The 16,446-nt window shown below is 29.1% G+C and overlaps 1 protein-coding gene and 1 long non-coding RNA gene across 2 annotated transcripts in view; both read left to right on the top strand.

The window, feature by feature from the left end:
• Positions 1-7,504, top strand: part of LOC129916518 (uncharacterized) — a 95,989-nt gene extending 88,485 nt beyond the window's left edge. The window contains exons 2-4 of the long non-coding RNA XR_008772486.1: positions 6,204-6,220; positions 6,320-6,433; positions 6,496-7,504. This is a non-coding gene — a long non-coding RNA (uncharacterized LOC129916518). The remainder of the gene's footprint in view (positions 1-6,203; positions 6,221-6,319; positions 6,434-6,495) is intronic.
• Positions 1-16,446, top strand: part of LOC129916516 (alpha-2C adrenergic receptor) — a 297,933-nt gene that overhangs the window by 196,964 nt on the left and 84,523 nt on the right. The gene's annotated exons all lie outside the window — the stretch shown is intronic.

The raw sequence follows: 16,446 nt of genomic DNA, 5'->3' as shown, positions 1-16,446 counted from the left end.
GGTACGTGCTCTACAAGTTACACAATCTTAAATTGAAAAAAATTGAAAAATACCTCAAAACACCTGTGGAGATCTGTTGCCGATGACCAACCACCAGTCAGTGTAGGAAGTACCGTAATCTCAGTTTCAAGTTTGGACATAGTTGGCTTTAAAAAATTCTTACTTTTTTTGTAGGCATGATAGAAATATGATTGATACGTCATATAAAAAATGAAATAAGCTTTCAGATGATATAAAATTTATCATAGGTTGTCATTTAAAAAAATAGATTTAATGAGAGAAAAAAAATGATTTTTGTACTTTTTTGATGAAAAAATTGATTGGTTTCAAAAAATTCTAGCTCTTTTTGTAGATGTTGTATAGACATGGTCGATAAAAATATTTTGAGCTGAAACAAAAAGCTTTCGGGTGATATAAAATTTATTATAGGTGAAAAATCATTTTTTAAGGTTTCACTTCCCTCACGTGTGAATTGCACACATGATTTTTTTTATATTAAATATTCTTTATTTTCATAAATAATTTTTTAGTGCTTGAAATATTACGTTTTCATTTTCTCTTAAATATCGTTCATAACTTACGCCATGAGCTATTATTTGAAAAACCATTAAAATATTTTTTTTGTTAATTAAAATAGGAGGTTAAAAAAGTATTTGAGTCTTTTCGAAAAGAGAATTTTCAACTATATCATTTGTCTATGTCATTTTGTATGTAAAAGTGGGTCACTATGGTGTATGTGTACTATTTTCCATTGAAATGATTTTGACTGTTAATTTTGTGATATTTTGAATGTGTGAGTGCTCTTCGATTGATTAAAAAAAATGAACAGGCTTAGAGACCTACAAGATGTACATGCAAAAAAGGTAGATATTTTGTTTTTAAACTCAAATGTGAGAAGAAATCGGATTTTATTCCATGTATAACATAATTCCTAATTTTTCTATAATATAAATGAGCGTTTTGATCAACTTCACAAAGAGTTAAAGGAAAAATTATAAGTATTTTAACAAATTTTCTATTACAAGATTAAATAAAAATAGTTACATGGACAAAGGAGAAGAGAAAACAGTTCAACATCAACAAATGACCTGCTCTTTCCAATAAAAAAAAATTTCATCTAGGAGAATTCTTCCTAAAAATAATAGTTATCCAGTGTAAAAGACGTAAAAAAGTCTATCCCTATTCATAAGAAGCTCCGATTGGTTTGACTAGTAACTCATTAATACCTAATCTTTTGTGGTATCACAATGAACCGCATGAGACCTAAATGAGTCGGAAGACCTTAACAAACTTGATTGTACATACGTACCTAGAAGCTGGTTAGTGATAAACTAGTGATAAATTATGTTGAAATTTGATTACGTCAGTGACCGTGAATTTTTTTTCGCTTAATGATATTTTAGTAAACTTCAGATTTTAAATTTAGATTTTAAAAATCCTTCTTATTAGGAAAACAAACAGAAAAACAAATGTGGATAGACTTTGTGGAATCCTAAGCCCACAAATTCTCGAATTTTGACATATTCCTTGAAAAATGTCATGAACGAAATGTTGATGAACGAAAACAATTTAAAAAAAAATACCTACACTTTTTCAGCATAATGTGGGTTTTTCAAGAAAAAAACAAACAAAATGTATATGGAAAAAAAAATTTGAAACACGAAAATTTCTCTTCAATCAGGAACAAAAAATACAGCATCAACTCACCACTAACTTGCCCTCTGGCATTTTCAATATGGCAACAAATTATATCCAAACACACACACACAACTAAGTTAAAGCCATTTTAAGATTAAAAAAAAAGGCAAAGAAAAACTTCAAGAACAATTTCACTCTTTGCAAGCAAGAACAAATTCCAATTTGTGATTAATCGTTATTCGTCGCTTGTCCTCGTCGTCGTATACACATCACAAAAAAGCGAAAAATTTAAGTTTCGCAAAAGTTCAAACAAAACAAAAATCCATTTCTCAAAGTCTAATGAAGGGGAATAATTAATAATTTGCAAATAATTACAGACCAACAAAACCATCTCATCCATTCCGCGAGAAACCACCGTCACCGTCACCACCGCACCGCCCGCCGCTGCCGTCATCGACGACGAACAGAGAACATCATCCACCCCACCTCGAACCACCGCACCGCTACCGCACACCATCATTATCGACTCATTTCAGGAAACTCGATTCGAAAATGTTCCAATTAAATTCTGCGCCAATGCCATTCGATTGAAATCACCATCGCATCTCGCATCGTCAACCATCCCGCTAAGCAAAATATTTCACAGAACGCCCAATCCACTTCGAGTTGTGAATTTTAAACACACACCAGGACCAGAAGCAGCAGAGGAGCAGAGTATTATTTCCAGGAGCAAGATGATAATGATTATTATGGAAGTAGAAGAGGCCATAAGCTTCTCACTGAGAGAGCCGGAGAGAGCTGAGAGAGAGCCAAGAGGGCTGTTCTGTTTGCAGAGAAAATAAAATTAAAAACCTTGAAAATCCAGGACATATTCTCATTCTTTGGCGTATTTGAACTCCAACATAATAACTCCCCCCCCGGCTACCGGGCTACCGTCACCATAACCGCCGCCAAGCCAAATTCATCACCGAAACACCATAAAATTGCTGAGTGGCAGGCGGCGGGCGTGAAGTGTGGGGGTTTGTTTTAAGGGGATGTTGTCTGAGGCATAGCCCCCTTATAACTTATATACCACAGTACCACCATCTTCCATCGCATTGGCATCGGCATGGTGATGATAATCGTAATGAGGAGGCTTGATTTAATTTTCTTTCAACGTCAATCCTGCTGGTCTGGTGTTACCGACAGATGGTTTTTTATTATTTTTCATCTTCTTCTCATTTGGCATTTCCTCAATATTTTTATATACATACAATTCCGCTTGTCTTATGTCCTTGTGTAGGTTGTTTTATATAGCTTGTTGTTGAGAGGGGATAGAGTATATTGGTACCTACTCTTCTTGGCAAGTATAAAGTAATGCTTTTAAGCATGAAAAGTGTCAAATTACCATGAATGCGTTGTTGAAATTAAATTTTCTGTTAATTGATTTGAAGATGGTAAGTAAGTGTGTTGTGTATAAAAAAAAAAAACTTGGCTGATGAAAATAATATGATGGAATATATAAAATTGGTCTTATTTTCGCTATGAATTTATATACATATATTCTGTGAAAGTTAAGTATCAATATTGTCTTGAAGAATGAACACCTTGAGTTAAGTTATCACGTAATATTTTTTTTTATTTTTTGTTTTATTTTCTATTTTTTTTTTCTTTGTCTCAAAATTGAAGTGGGATAGATTTATAAATTTTATTTGATTCTGGTAATTGTGTGTATTCTTCATTGTTTTCTTAACGACTGTTTCGTGAAAAATACGATCACCTACAAATTAACAGATTGCCTTATTGTTTTACTGTCCATATGTTTTATTACTTAAATGTGCAAATTTAAAAGAAATCACAAATGTTTTCCCATCACCATCACTCTATCTTACTGTTGGAAATAAGTATGTTAAACTGCAAGCAAAGGTGAAGTCTGACGATAATTCTTGAATTTTCATTTTATTTTATTTTTATTTTTAGGATGAAAATTCAAATTAAAATGAAATTAAGTTCAGCTTAAATCTAACATATACAAAAAGTTAATGTTAAAATTAATACGAAAACACATTTTTAAATTGTTTGAAATGAAGTATGCCATTTGATTTCTTATACAACCAAACATTTTTGAATTTTTTTGAAAATTCTTTTTTCTTAAATAATTCTTTTTAGTAGGTATGACAATTTTCGAATTTTTTTTTTTAATATTTGGTATCCCATTTGAAGAAATTATTTTTCTAAATATTCAAACTAAATTTCAAGTTAATTCATTGATCCATTTTTTAAAAAAAATTGTTCTTTAAAAAAATTTGAAAATTGAAATATTTTTTAAAAATCCAAAATTTAATTTTATGAAAATTTTTCTTAATTTTTAAAATAAGGCTATTAAAATGTTTTTACATTCTTATCGTAATGTCATGTCTGTTAACTATCTCAAGTGCGATTTTTTACGAATTTTTAACTTGGCCCATAGAACCTATATTGCAAGTACCTAGCTAGTTTGTATTTTTTCTAAGTCTCTATTTTTAGAAATTTTTGTTTTTTGAAAAATCAAATTTTTGAAAACGTTACATTAGATTTTTTTGGAAATTTTGGTTTTAAGTGTTGATGAGTTATTTCTACAGAATGGCGTAAAAATGTTATTTTATTTTTTTTTTTTTTCAAAAATGTATGTATTTATAAACAAGTTAGTAAAAACAAAAAACCATTAAATAAACGATAAACAAAATCTAAAAATGCATCTTAATAAGAAAGAGCTCAATTCGATTTTAGATGTTGTTTTTTTTTTTCTTCTGAAAAACGAATGTTTTTTTTTTCATCAACATTTTCTAAATTTCCATATAAAAACTATTAAATACTTTAGCAACTTGAACTCTAAGAGTAAGTTTGTGCGCCCCAGTTGTGCAATTTATTTGTATTTGTTATTAATCAAAGTACACTCATGTACTCAAAATATCACAGAATAAACACACAAAATTCTTTGGCGCCGGGTATAAAGGTGTTAAGTCAGAAAATGTAGTTTTGAGGAAAATGAAATTGAAGTTTCAATTTTTGTTTGTAAATCTGAATATTATTATTTTTAAAAAGTAATGATGTAGAAACATCATTTATAAGATCTATTTTAATATCCATATGCCGTTGACCAGAAAATGACAGTTTTAAAAAAAAATTTGTGTTGACTTACCTAACACTTTAGAGCCATTTAGTCTTCAAAAATAAACTTGGTCCAAAGGTGTTAAGTCAAGAAAAATTTTTGTTTGCATTGATAACAAGAAAGTTGGAAACATTAATGTGATTAATTACCAAATGTGAAAATTCTTTTTGAAATAGTATAATACAGTAGAAAAATCGCTTTTCGTTTTTTTTCTTCCTCTTGACTTAACGCTTTAGGATCAATCAATCAAAATCAAAATGAATGCAAAAACAAAGAACTTAAGTCAACTTACGCCATTAGTACCATACAATTAAAAAAAATTTTGACTTAAACCCTTTGTACCGAATCATTTCTAACAGAAGGAGATACGCTAGAGCTATGGCGATAGGACCAAACGAAAGAGAAAAAAAACCTGACTGAAGTCCAATAAAAATCCGAAAATCGAGTTTTTTGACTTAACCCCTTTGTACCCGGCATCAAAGAATTATTTTTAAAGCGATTAAAATTTGTTTTTTTCTTAAAAAATGTTCTATGAAAAATATTACGCATACACCATAGTGATCCACTTTTACATTAAATTTATCCATAGATGAAAATAATACTCTTTTGAACTGACTTTACTTTTTATCCAATCTAAATTTTCAAAGATATATTTTTCTATTTTTCTACTTTGTTCAAATCTTTTTGTATGGATTCACAACATTGTTGCCACCGCGAAAATACAATAATATGCAGTCAGTTTTTTTTAAATCTTAAAAATGCTTAAGCTAAGACTTTCCAAATTCTCACTGCATATTTTCAATAACCTTATAACTCCATTTAAAGGATGGCTAATGCACAGCAAAATGAAACTCGAATGGCATATCAAATGAAATTATTATGAATTATGATACTGACCAGTATCCACTGATTTGATCTTAAGATCTTTGACATCATTTTCGCTAGGAGACAAAAATGATCTCTGGATTTTGCCAAAACGTGACATGTCTATTTTCTTCCTTATAGGTTATAGGTCTCTTTCGTGACATGAGGCATATTTATCCTTCTGGTAAAACTTCAGAACCCTATTCTCCCATATTTCCAAATCGCTCCTTTCTACTGTTGTCTCTTTTTTCTTCAGTAAAACCTTAATTCAAAAATATTAAAAAAAAAAAAAAAAAGAACACACATACAAAATTGTATTCACAATTTTCAAACATGTTAAACTTATTTTTGCAAACTTTTGTTCCATTAAGAAAAAGTCGATGGAAAAATCCAAAACTTCCACATTAGACTAACTTAAGGTCTCCATAAAATTGAACTCTACTAACTGCTTTGTGTAACTTTATAAAATTCAAAAAAAAAAACTTTTCTTAATTACATGCATCGAAAATGAAAATGTTAAAATTAAATAAAACTGCCAATATAACTGGGTCAAACATTTCATTATCAACAGGAAAGCACTTAGACAAGGTAAATCAATTTTTGTTTAAAAAAAACTTAGAAATACATCTAACGGCTTGTTTTTTTTCCTCTTTTTTTTTTGTTTGATTTTTTTTTTGAAAAAAAAAGTATTTTAAATTGAATACAAGTCGACAAGAAGATGGAAGCTTCTGGCCTGCCCGCACGTTTAACTTTTTTTTTTTCTTATTCCATTAAAAAAGTTCTTCAATTTCCGAATGAAGAGTATAAAACTTCCTTATTGTGTAAACAATTTTTCGTTTTCATTCTTCCTTTTTCACTTACAGCTTACCATTTGGATGGATAATAAGATTTTCATGTTAAGATTCAAAAACAGACAAGGCAACCGAAAAACGAATGAGCGAGCTTCAAGTCCTCGAGGCCGCTACCGCGCCGCCTTCTGCCACTGCTCCCAACGACGACGACGAGATAAACTTCACAAAGAAAATTGAAAACAAATTTTGTAAATAAAAGATAATTCGTTAAGTTTTTTTTTATATATATTATTTTGTTCTTGATGTTGTTGTTGTTTTTGCCTATCTGCTTTCTCTATCTATTGTTGAAAGGAGCAAGGACAATAAAATGGACATCTGACGGAAAACGACATAAACAAAAAGACAAGCAACAAAAAAAAAGGTATAATTTGCTTGAACACAAAAAGGTTCAAAATCAACAAGATTTTTTCTGGGAAGAGTAGAAGACCATTTTAAGGAGAAAATATGTTTCAATAAAAAAGTGTGGTTTATAGAACTTTAAACGGTTTGTGCAATAAAAAGAATCACTGAACACAAAATTTGTAGTAGAACTTTTTTTAAGGAGGGTCTTCTTAGAAACATCAAGTTCATTAAAAAGCAATAATATTGTTACAAAAGAATGTTTGACCTTTGATAAAAAGACAAAAATGTTTTTCTAAAGATTAAATAGAAAGAGGTATTTATATCAAGTGTTTAGTAAGATCATAAAACCTTGGGACATCTGTTGGATAACTTTTAAATTAAATGTTGGTTTCACATCGTTTTATTGATGTACTTATAATAATCTACCCACATTTGGCATATTTTTAGATAATCCAAGGTATTTTTTAGTGATTTAAAATAGGACCACATAGCTTTGGAGAAATAAGATAGTTTTTTTTTTGTAAAGATCATCCATCATTCATCTGTTATGGTTTCACATATTAATACAGCTAAAACACATAATATAGAGAGCAAGAATAAAGAGTTTTCAAAAAAAAATGAAGAGAAAAGGGTGTCTTTTTCGAAGAGGCAGTAAAATCTAAAATTGGTCCCAAGAAGCCAATGATTCATTTTATTTTTGGTCTCGATGACAAATTGAACGTTTATACTTAAGTTCTTAGAAGTTTGATACGAATTATTTACTTTTTGGTACCAATTTTAGATTTTACTGTCTCTTTGAAAAAACACCCTTTCATCTAATTTTTTTTTTTTTTGAAAACTCTTTATTCTGGCTTTCTATCCCAAATTTTCAGTAGGGTGGAAAAAAAAAATTTGTTTTCACTCAAAAAAACACCCTTTAAACCATGATATTCTTATAGACACTTTAGAAAAATTGTTCAAAAAACACCAAAAAACAGTACATTTTGAAAGTCCATATTTTATCCAATTTTAATGGTATCCACATTTTGTGGCCATCATGGTAAAAAATAAAATATCTTCTTTTCTCCTTCATAAGTTCAATGCTCAAAGTGTAAGAACATCAAAAATGTCGATTTTTCTCTTTGAGTAAGAAATTTTGTTGTCAAAAAAATTCCTTTAAAAAAATCAATTTTTTTAAATGCTTCGATACATTTCACTTAAATATCTGAAGTTACCCAGCAAAGTTATTCTAGTGTTTCTTGCTTATGTATTCAGCTTTCAGGTGCCGGTTCTTCTTTTCAAATTGGTCATTTATTACTCAAGATAAAGCCCCAATACTCAGTAAGCTTCGAAAAACAATAACAAAAACATTTTATAAATCATATCTCGTAAACGTATGCGTCGTAATTTTTTTTAATGTGATTTACGAGTCTCTGAGGTCTAAGTACGTTAGAAAAAAATAGTCCATTTAGTCTGTAAACCAGTGTTATTATAAAAAACTGATTTTTCAAAATTCAAAAACTATTTTTCGAAAATGTAAGTAATTATTTTTCATTAAAACGATTTTGTGTAAATAAATTCGCAGGAATAAACTGATTCATTTACGAGTATGTATTTTATTTTTAATTTCAATAGCAACATTAGATTGTTAATAATATTAAAATATTTTACCTGTTTTAAATTATAATTTAAATTTATGAAAAAAAAAATTCAAAATAAAGAAAATATATAAACAAACGAATCTTTAAAATGTAGGTACCGTTAGTGAAATGGTTAATATTTAGCACACAACACACAAACATTTTAATCAATATTGTTAGAGACGTTTTGAGAAAATGTCAGGTACCATTAATTTTACGGTTGAGGTCAAAATCCCAAAAAAAGATATCTCAAAAACCCAAAATTCCGAAAATCTAGAAATGTAGAAAACCCGAAATCTGGATTCAGAATTTTGGGAATGTGACGAACGCTTAATTTTTTTCAATTTCATTTCTAGAAAAGCTCAAAAAATTTCATAACTTCAACGCTTGAAAACATTTATTCAGTAGTTTATACTCAAGTTTAAGATAGATACAGACTGACAGACGGGTAGATAGACAGAATTATTAGACCCACTTTTTTCGCATTCTCTACCATCGTAATATCATGACTGGTTGTTATCTCGAGTTCTTAAACTTGCCCTGGTTACATTACTTAATCTAGATTAGACGGTAACTGTGGTGTATGGTGTATCGAGCGGTTTAAATTCATACCCAAAAAGAGTGAATTGTTTTAAAAAAACTTCATAATTGATTTGCAAAACACACAAATAACACACCAAATATTAATATTAAGCTAAGGATCTATATCTCACAGTCAAAATTCTCAATTTTTTCTACACGCTTCTCTAATTTTACCCCTAAATGTTTTTATGTATACTACTTATATTTACAATCTAGATTCTACACGTGTTCTAGTACAATAAATCTATTTATATAAAAATGTACTTGCTTTTGTAACTGTTTTTAACCCCCATCTTTATCCTTTGATAGCTTTCTCTCTTCTACCTAATTAGAGATGCATTATTATTTTCCTTTGAAACGCACACACCTTTATGATGTTTTTCTATAAAGTTGGGGTAACTGCCACTAAGGATATCTTAAACACGTTTTACCTCGCAAAAATAGCTTTATTTTTTTACTATTTATTTATTTTTATTTTATTTTTTTTTTTTTTAAGTTTCCTTCCTCTTTTTGCGGATTTTTTAAAAAGAGTTAAAATTGTCCTTTGCAATTCCTTTACCTTACTCACTCGGGTGGTGTGTCCTTTAAACGTTTTTTTTTTATTGAAAAAGAAAAACTCAAATAAAAATGTTCTCAATGTTCGTCGGTAGCAAAGGCAAAGGCAAGTAGTTACACGCCCGATCAACAGATAAACAAGAAGAAAACAAAATAAAATAAAAATCTATTGAACTGCGGGTATATCTACATTAAATTTAATGGGATTTCCGAAAGATACCTTTTATACGTGTGCATTTAAGCCGATATATACATTTTGGTATACCAGTCATTTGGTGGTGAATGTACCTACAAAAAAAAAGGAACATCAAACAGGTAAGCGTGGGATAGCCGAGAAATCGGCCGACAGGGAAGAGGAGACTTCTGGCAGGCTTCATCCGGTAAACGTGGGTACACCTGGTATACATACATTCTGAACAAGGACTTGCGGAAAATTATGTTGTCATCGCGTCCCGACATCATCGGGATAATAAATCGATATTGCATTTCCGTAAATTTTGCCGAGCAACAACTGACAACCTTTTTCATTTTATCTGTGGGTACCACCTACACATGTATCCTGGTATCAACACAAAAAAAAAAGAAGCGAATACCTATAAAGTTATGTTTAACGGGGATAAAAAGGACAATATTGGATCGGTTTCGTTTATTGGTTGGATTTTTTTTATGTTAAACAAAAAAAAAAAATCGACTCGATTGTGATAACAAGTTATATCAACTTTTTTAAGCTTGTTTAACTTGTGAAGGATAGTCCTGGTAATTAAAATCAATAATACAAAGTAAATCCTTGACAATATACTCTTCCAGAAAAGAAGGCGTCATAGTTCCATAATATCAACGTAAATCTTTTTAACTTCGGTATTTTAGCGACATATTTTTGGATTTCGTCCTTGTTCCTTTTTCAACAGGTCCTTACAATATATTAAAAGTCTTCCTGGTAAAATAGTACAAAAAATCAGCAAATGTAAACAAAATTGTTACCCTCATGAAATTTGTCCAAAAGTTTGCCGTAAGAATAAGAAATAAGGATAAAAAAATTCTATGAAAAAAATTTGGCTAAAAGGGAGTTTTTTTGCGGAAAAGAAGGAGGGGGTCAAAAATATAGTGAAACAAATTGTTTGTGGAATATAATGATATGACACATGCTTTTAATTTTTTTTTTAATGCTAAATCTAATAACATTAAAATAAAGTCAAAACGATTGCTCTAAGAAAAGTTATTGCTGATCAAAAACCAGGATGCTGGTTTTTTAATAAAGTATCCACAAAGTTCTTAAAAATATTTTTGGTGAAAGGGTGTTTTTTTTTTTAGGTGTTGAGTTATGTGTGAGAAAGGTATCATAACAGCTGATATAAATTTTGTTAATTTTTTAAACTTGGTGAATATGTAAATTTTTTTTGTTATAAGAACTAAAAATCTACAGAGGCTACAAAATTATCTTGTGTAAAAGGGTGTTTTTTTTTTTTATGAAATTATCAAATTCAGAACTAGTTCCACAAAACCTGGGATAAAAATGTTACACCTATAGGAATTGGTACAAATGTTTTATTTATAACAGAAACTAAGAATCTTGGCAGTCTATAAAAATATGTAAGGTGAAAGTGTGTTTTTTCTCTTGTGGGGGAAATAAGGAAAATCCGCGAAAAGTATTGTAAAGTCAATGTTATAAAAGATATACTTACGAAATTTATGAAAAATGTTGTCTTATCCATAGGAATTTCGAATAAAATAAGTCTATACCTTTTTTGTTTCTTGTGAAAAAGTGTTTTTTTTTTTAAATGTAATATAAATTTAGATGTAAAAAAAAAACTAAGTAATAATAGTGATACCCTATTGAAACTCAGCAATTATGTTACTTTTGAAATTGGACACAAGAATCTAAAGTGTCCAAAAGAATATCAGGTTTAAAAATGAGAGAAAACAAAATTGACGGGTCACCCTATATTTTGGTAAAATCATTGCATTTGTAATAGAAAGTGAGAATAAACAGTTTTTATAGACAAATTTTAAATAAAAGGGTGTTTCTTTCGAAGAGAAAATTAAATCTGTAATTGGTCCCAAAAAGCCATTATATTCAGTATAAAAATATTCCTTAAAAATAAGTGTCATATCATTATAAACCACAAACATTTTTTTTGCTCTTTATTTTTGACTTTCAACCCTTCCCTCTTTTCCGCGAAAAAAAACACCCTTCAACCCAATTTTTTTATAGACTTTTTTGATACTGTTTCATACCCCAAAAGCAAACTTTTTGCTACTTTTCATGAGGGTAACATTTTTTTTTTTAAATGGATAAATTTTTATCCAAGACTTATGACCTAAGGTAGTGAAAACCTCACCATACGAAAATCGTCCTTTAAGTGAAAATATATAAATCCGCCAGATAAAGGATATTCAAACTAAAAAAGGTAAGAGTATGGATTACAACTCGCTAAAGCTTCGATAACAACCTTTCAACAATTCCAGAGGTCCCCCCGCAGTGTGCTCATATAAAACGAACAATGTAAAATATGCACCAATAGATGTAAATATTCTGTCATTTCAAGTGTTAACTAGAGATCCTTACCTGGCACATTGCACACATACAAACATATTATATTGCATGCCAGACATACACCATTAATATGATGATAAAAGCGAATACAGTTTTTTGTGTGCAATGTGTGGATATATGTAGGTTTTGCCAATGATCTCCATTGTGAAAAGGATAATTGAAAATTGAATTGAAAATTCTTTAGAGTGTCCAGCAAGCACAGAGTATAGAGTAGTTGTTGTAGGTATTACAATGGGTTTTTTGTTGAATTCTGGTGTTTGAATTTGAATCCTAGTGACTGCAGTATACGACCACCACCTGTGCTGTGATAAGTTGGGAGTGGAAGCTGGTGGATGATGATGATGATGACTTTTCAATTGAAAATCATTTTATGTATATTCTCGTAAATCGATGATGAAAAAAGGGTAAAGTGATGATTTTATTGTATATTCCAATATTGCATTACCTCTTCACAATTTTTTAGTTTTTTTTTATTTTACTTTATATTGTTTATTTTTGTGTATGTTTTTTGTACGAGTATTTGAATTTGATGGAGGATATGTTAGCTTTATTGTTGACTATTGGTGAAATGGAAATTTTTTTTTCATGTTGAATGTAATTGATTTCTAAAATAGGGAAGGTTTGTGGTGTGAGGGATTTATACCACACATGTTCAATTGATTTAATTTTTTTTTGTAGTTTTAATAGTTTTTTTTTTATAATTTGTAATTGAACGTTTCTAATTTAACTGTTAGAAAATTCCTTTAAAATCATGTTTTTTTTTTTCTCTAATTTGCAAAAAAAAAGCTAGCTGTTATTGTGTCGTATAATTGAAATTTCTTTTCAATAAAAAATATTTAACATAGTAAATACTTAAAGCTTTCAAACTTTCAAAATTTTAGATTTTGTTTGTTTTTTTTTTTATACCTAATAACTTACATCTTTAATAAAAATTTAATAAGTAAAAAATAATGAGTTTGGCATTAAATTGGTCCCTGATAAGAAACTTTGAACACCATAGCGAATACAATTCAAAATGAAGATGCTAAGTAATGCATATGCCAATGAAAAATCCCATTAAGTTGCTACTTAAATTTTGAATCCAACTACATAAGTGCCTTGTGTTCAGTTCAAAACCCTAAATAGAACACTTGAAACACGAAAAATCAGGAATAGATAACACTTGTTATTCAAGGTTTTTCTTGCTGAAACCTAATTATACTTTTCTAAAGGTTTTGACTTGAATCAGAAAGTCAGAAAAATTCAATCAGCTTCCGTTTTTGAAAATGCAAAAAACAACGTTTTGACTTGCGATATAGGTAAATACTGATTTTGGAAAAGCTTTTTTCCAAAAATTACTCCAACGATTTTCATTATTAACGGTACCTAATATAGAACCGTTTTTTTTTTCTATCTGATTTTCTCGTAAACTAATGATTGCATTTAAACGATATTTTAGAGACTTTTGTGTTTGAATTTTTGTTTGTTTATTTTGAACTGAAAAGTCCGATATTGTTAGTTAAAAAAACTTATACATAATCTTGAGTTCTAATAACTGCATCTTGAGATTGATATGTTCAGATTTTGGAAAAATGAATAGTGCAAATTTAGCCCATTCCCATTAACTGGAAAACTTGCGTTATTTAACCCCCTGAAAACCGTATTAAAATCAGTATTGTCAGACCTTTAAATTCGATATTAAAATGCGTATGGCTACAAAATTGCGTACATATATTTTGGTTATAACTCTACTCCCAAAATTAGCTTGGCCTTGTAGCAGGAAACTTGCTTTTTTCTCATTTTTGACTAGTACATAGAAAATTTCGACGTTAGATTACTTTTACAATACGATGATTACAATAACGATTGAAAGCTCATTTTATAGGTCATTCTTCAAGGACTACCCAAACAAATCAAAATTTCGCCAGATATATGAAAAAGTGTCATTTTGTCCCTACCTTGCAAGACAAACCCGCACTGTGACGAACTATAAAATCAACCCACGGTTTGCATATCATTTTTTAGATAATTTTATTGTTAAAAAGTTTTATCATTGTCATTTTTTGTTAAAATGAATAACAATGGAGCTATACAATAAAAACGATACCAATCTCTTTTCCCAGACGGCGCGCGGCTGCTCCCGACCTCCAATTATCCCAACAAATTGACTTTTATGATAAGGACAACCACCCAAACCCTGAAAAATGTTGTCCCGCGAAAAATGCGATTTAATTTACTAATTTCCCTGGGCTATTTATATTATTTAAATATATTTTAATTCAAAATAAAATTAAAAAAAAAAACAATAATTTTTGGATTTTATATGAAAATTAAAAATTTTTTTATTGAAAAATCAAATTTTCGAAAACGGGACATTGAATTTTTTTGAAATTTGGGTTTTAGATGCTGATTAGTTATCTTTACAAATTGGCATACCAATTTTATTTTAGAACTTTTTTTCCATAAAATAATTTATAAAAAAATTAGTTTTTTTAAAAAACGGCTCTAACGATTTTGAATTTTTTTTATAAATGCATCTTAGTAAAACAAATGAAATTTAATGTTGAAAACAAATTATACATTCAATTCTAAGGTCCAATTTATTCACACTCCATTAAATTTAAAGTCGCCATTTAAAAAGGGAAATTTTAAAATTTGTATGCGATTTGACAGATTTTTCATTTTTAATGGAGACTTTAAATTTAATGGAGAGTGAATAAATTGGACCTAAGTGGGCTTGAGGTACCTTTGGTTAATATACATATTTGTCTACGTTTTAATCCGATGTTTCGACTGTGTTTTACAATCTTATTCAGGGCTAGTTATTTTAAATTTTTTATACCATTTTAACAAATGCTACAAATCAAATATCTTTGTATACTAAGAGTATGGTTGGTTTTTGTTTCCCTATTGTTGGATGCACAAAGATCTAAATACTCATAAAAATTCAATATATTTTCAAAATAAATAGAACGAACAATTCGAATTGGGCTCCTTTCCCAAGTAAAAAATTGTATGAAGATTTAAACGTTATATGTTTCTATAACATTTGGTGTCGTGGTAATTTTTGTGCAAAAACAAATTTCAAAAAATATTTAGAAAAATAAAATTAGAAATTCATTATAATTACGGTGACCATCCGTCCCGGTTTACCCGGGACTGTCCCGTATTTCTACAGCTTGTCCCGGGTTTTTATTTAAGAAACCCGGGACGTATAAGTGTCCCGTATTTTGTAATTTGTCCCGTGATTGTCCCGTATTTGCACATTTTCTGATTTTTGTATTCAATATTTTAAATACTTTGTACGGAAAACAAGAAAACAGTTATTGGAAATTAAAATTTTTCTAGTACGCTGCTGAATCAAAACGAAAAATTTTCTAAGTCTAAAGTAAAAAAGTAAAAAAAAAAACGATTAAAAACTCTCCATATATTCTAGCACAGGTAAGAATTTCGTTGCCTAAGCTGCCTACTGTGCAACGAAAAGCAAAATTTTCGTTTACGATTTCGTTGTGCTGGTTTTGTATGAAAATTCAAAATCGTTTTGCCTTTAGACTAGGCTTTAGTTTATTTTTTAAATGTTCGTCTATTATTTAGTTCCAGCTTCTGTTTGTCAGGTTTGTACACCAGGAAAAATGTTTTCGAATAAAGAACAACAAATGGAAGAGTAAAGAACCCAGATAAGTTTCAAAACTTTTAAGGACATGTTAAAATTTGTGTTAAGTTTCATACAATTTCAAAACCATTTAAATAAAAATGTTAAAAAACAGCTATCCCGATTTTGATTAAAAAAATATTTTTTTTAGAAGTTATAAACAGACATTATTAAAAAACCATTTTCTTGAAAAATCGTTTAGGAAATCTTAATATCAAAAAAAGGAAAAATTATGAAAACTCATTTAAAAAAATTAAAATTTTTTTTTTTTTGAAAAATCCATAATTTCAAAACGATCTTACGATTTTTTTATCCGTCCCGGGTTTGGCTTAAAGAAATATGGTCATCGTAATTATAATAGATAAAATATCCAAATAATTTTTGTTGTATCTCAATATAACCAAATTCCTCACAACTTGATGTTATTTATATTTATTGGTCTAGTAAGAAAAAAAAGTCATGTGTGCAATTCACACGTGGTAGAAGTGAAACCTTAAAAATTATTTTTCTTGAAAAAAAAGAAAAAATCTACCTATTTTTTATTCTATCTCCTTTAAATAAATGTTTTTTATATGACAACCTTTATATTAATTTTATATCATCTGAAAGCTTATTGTTTCAGCTCAAAATATTTATATCGTCCTTGTCTATACAACATCTAAAAAAAGAGCTTATTTTTT

The sequence above is a fragment of the Episyrphus balteatus genome, chromosome 3 (assembly GCF_945859705.1).
Source record: "Episyrphus balteatus chromosome 3, idEpiBalt1.1, whole genome shotgun sequence".
Taxonomy (NCBI): domain Eukaryota; kingdom Metazoa; phylum Arthropoda; class Insecta; order Diptera; family Syrphidae; genus Episyrphus; species Episyrphus balteatus.
This window is presented reverse-complemented; position numbering and strand designations above follow the sequence as displayed.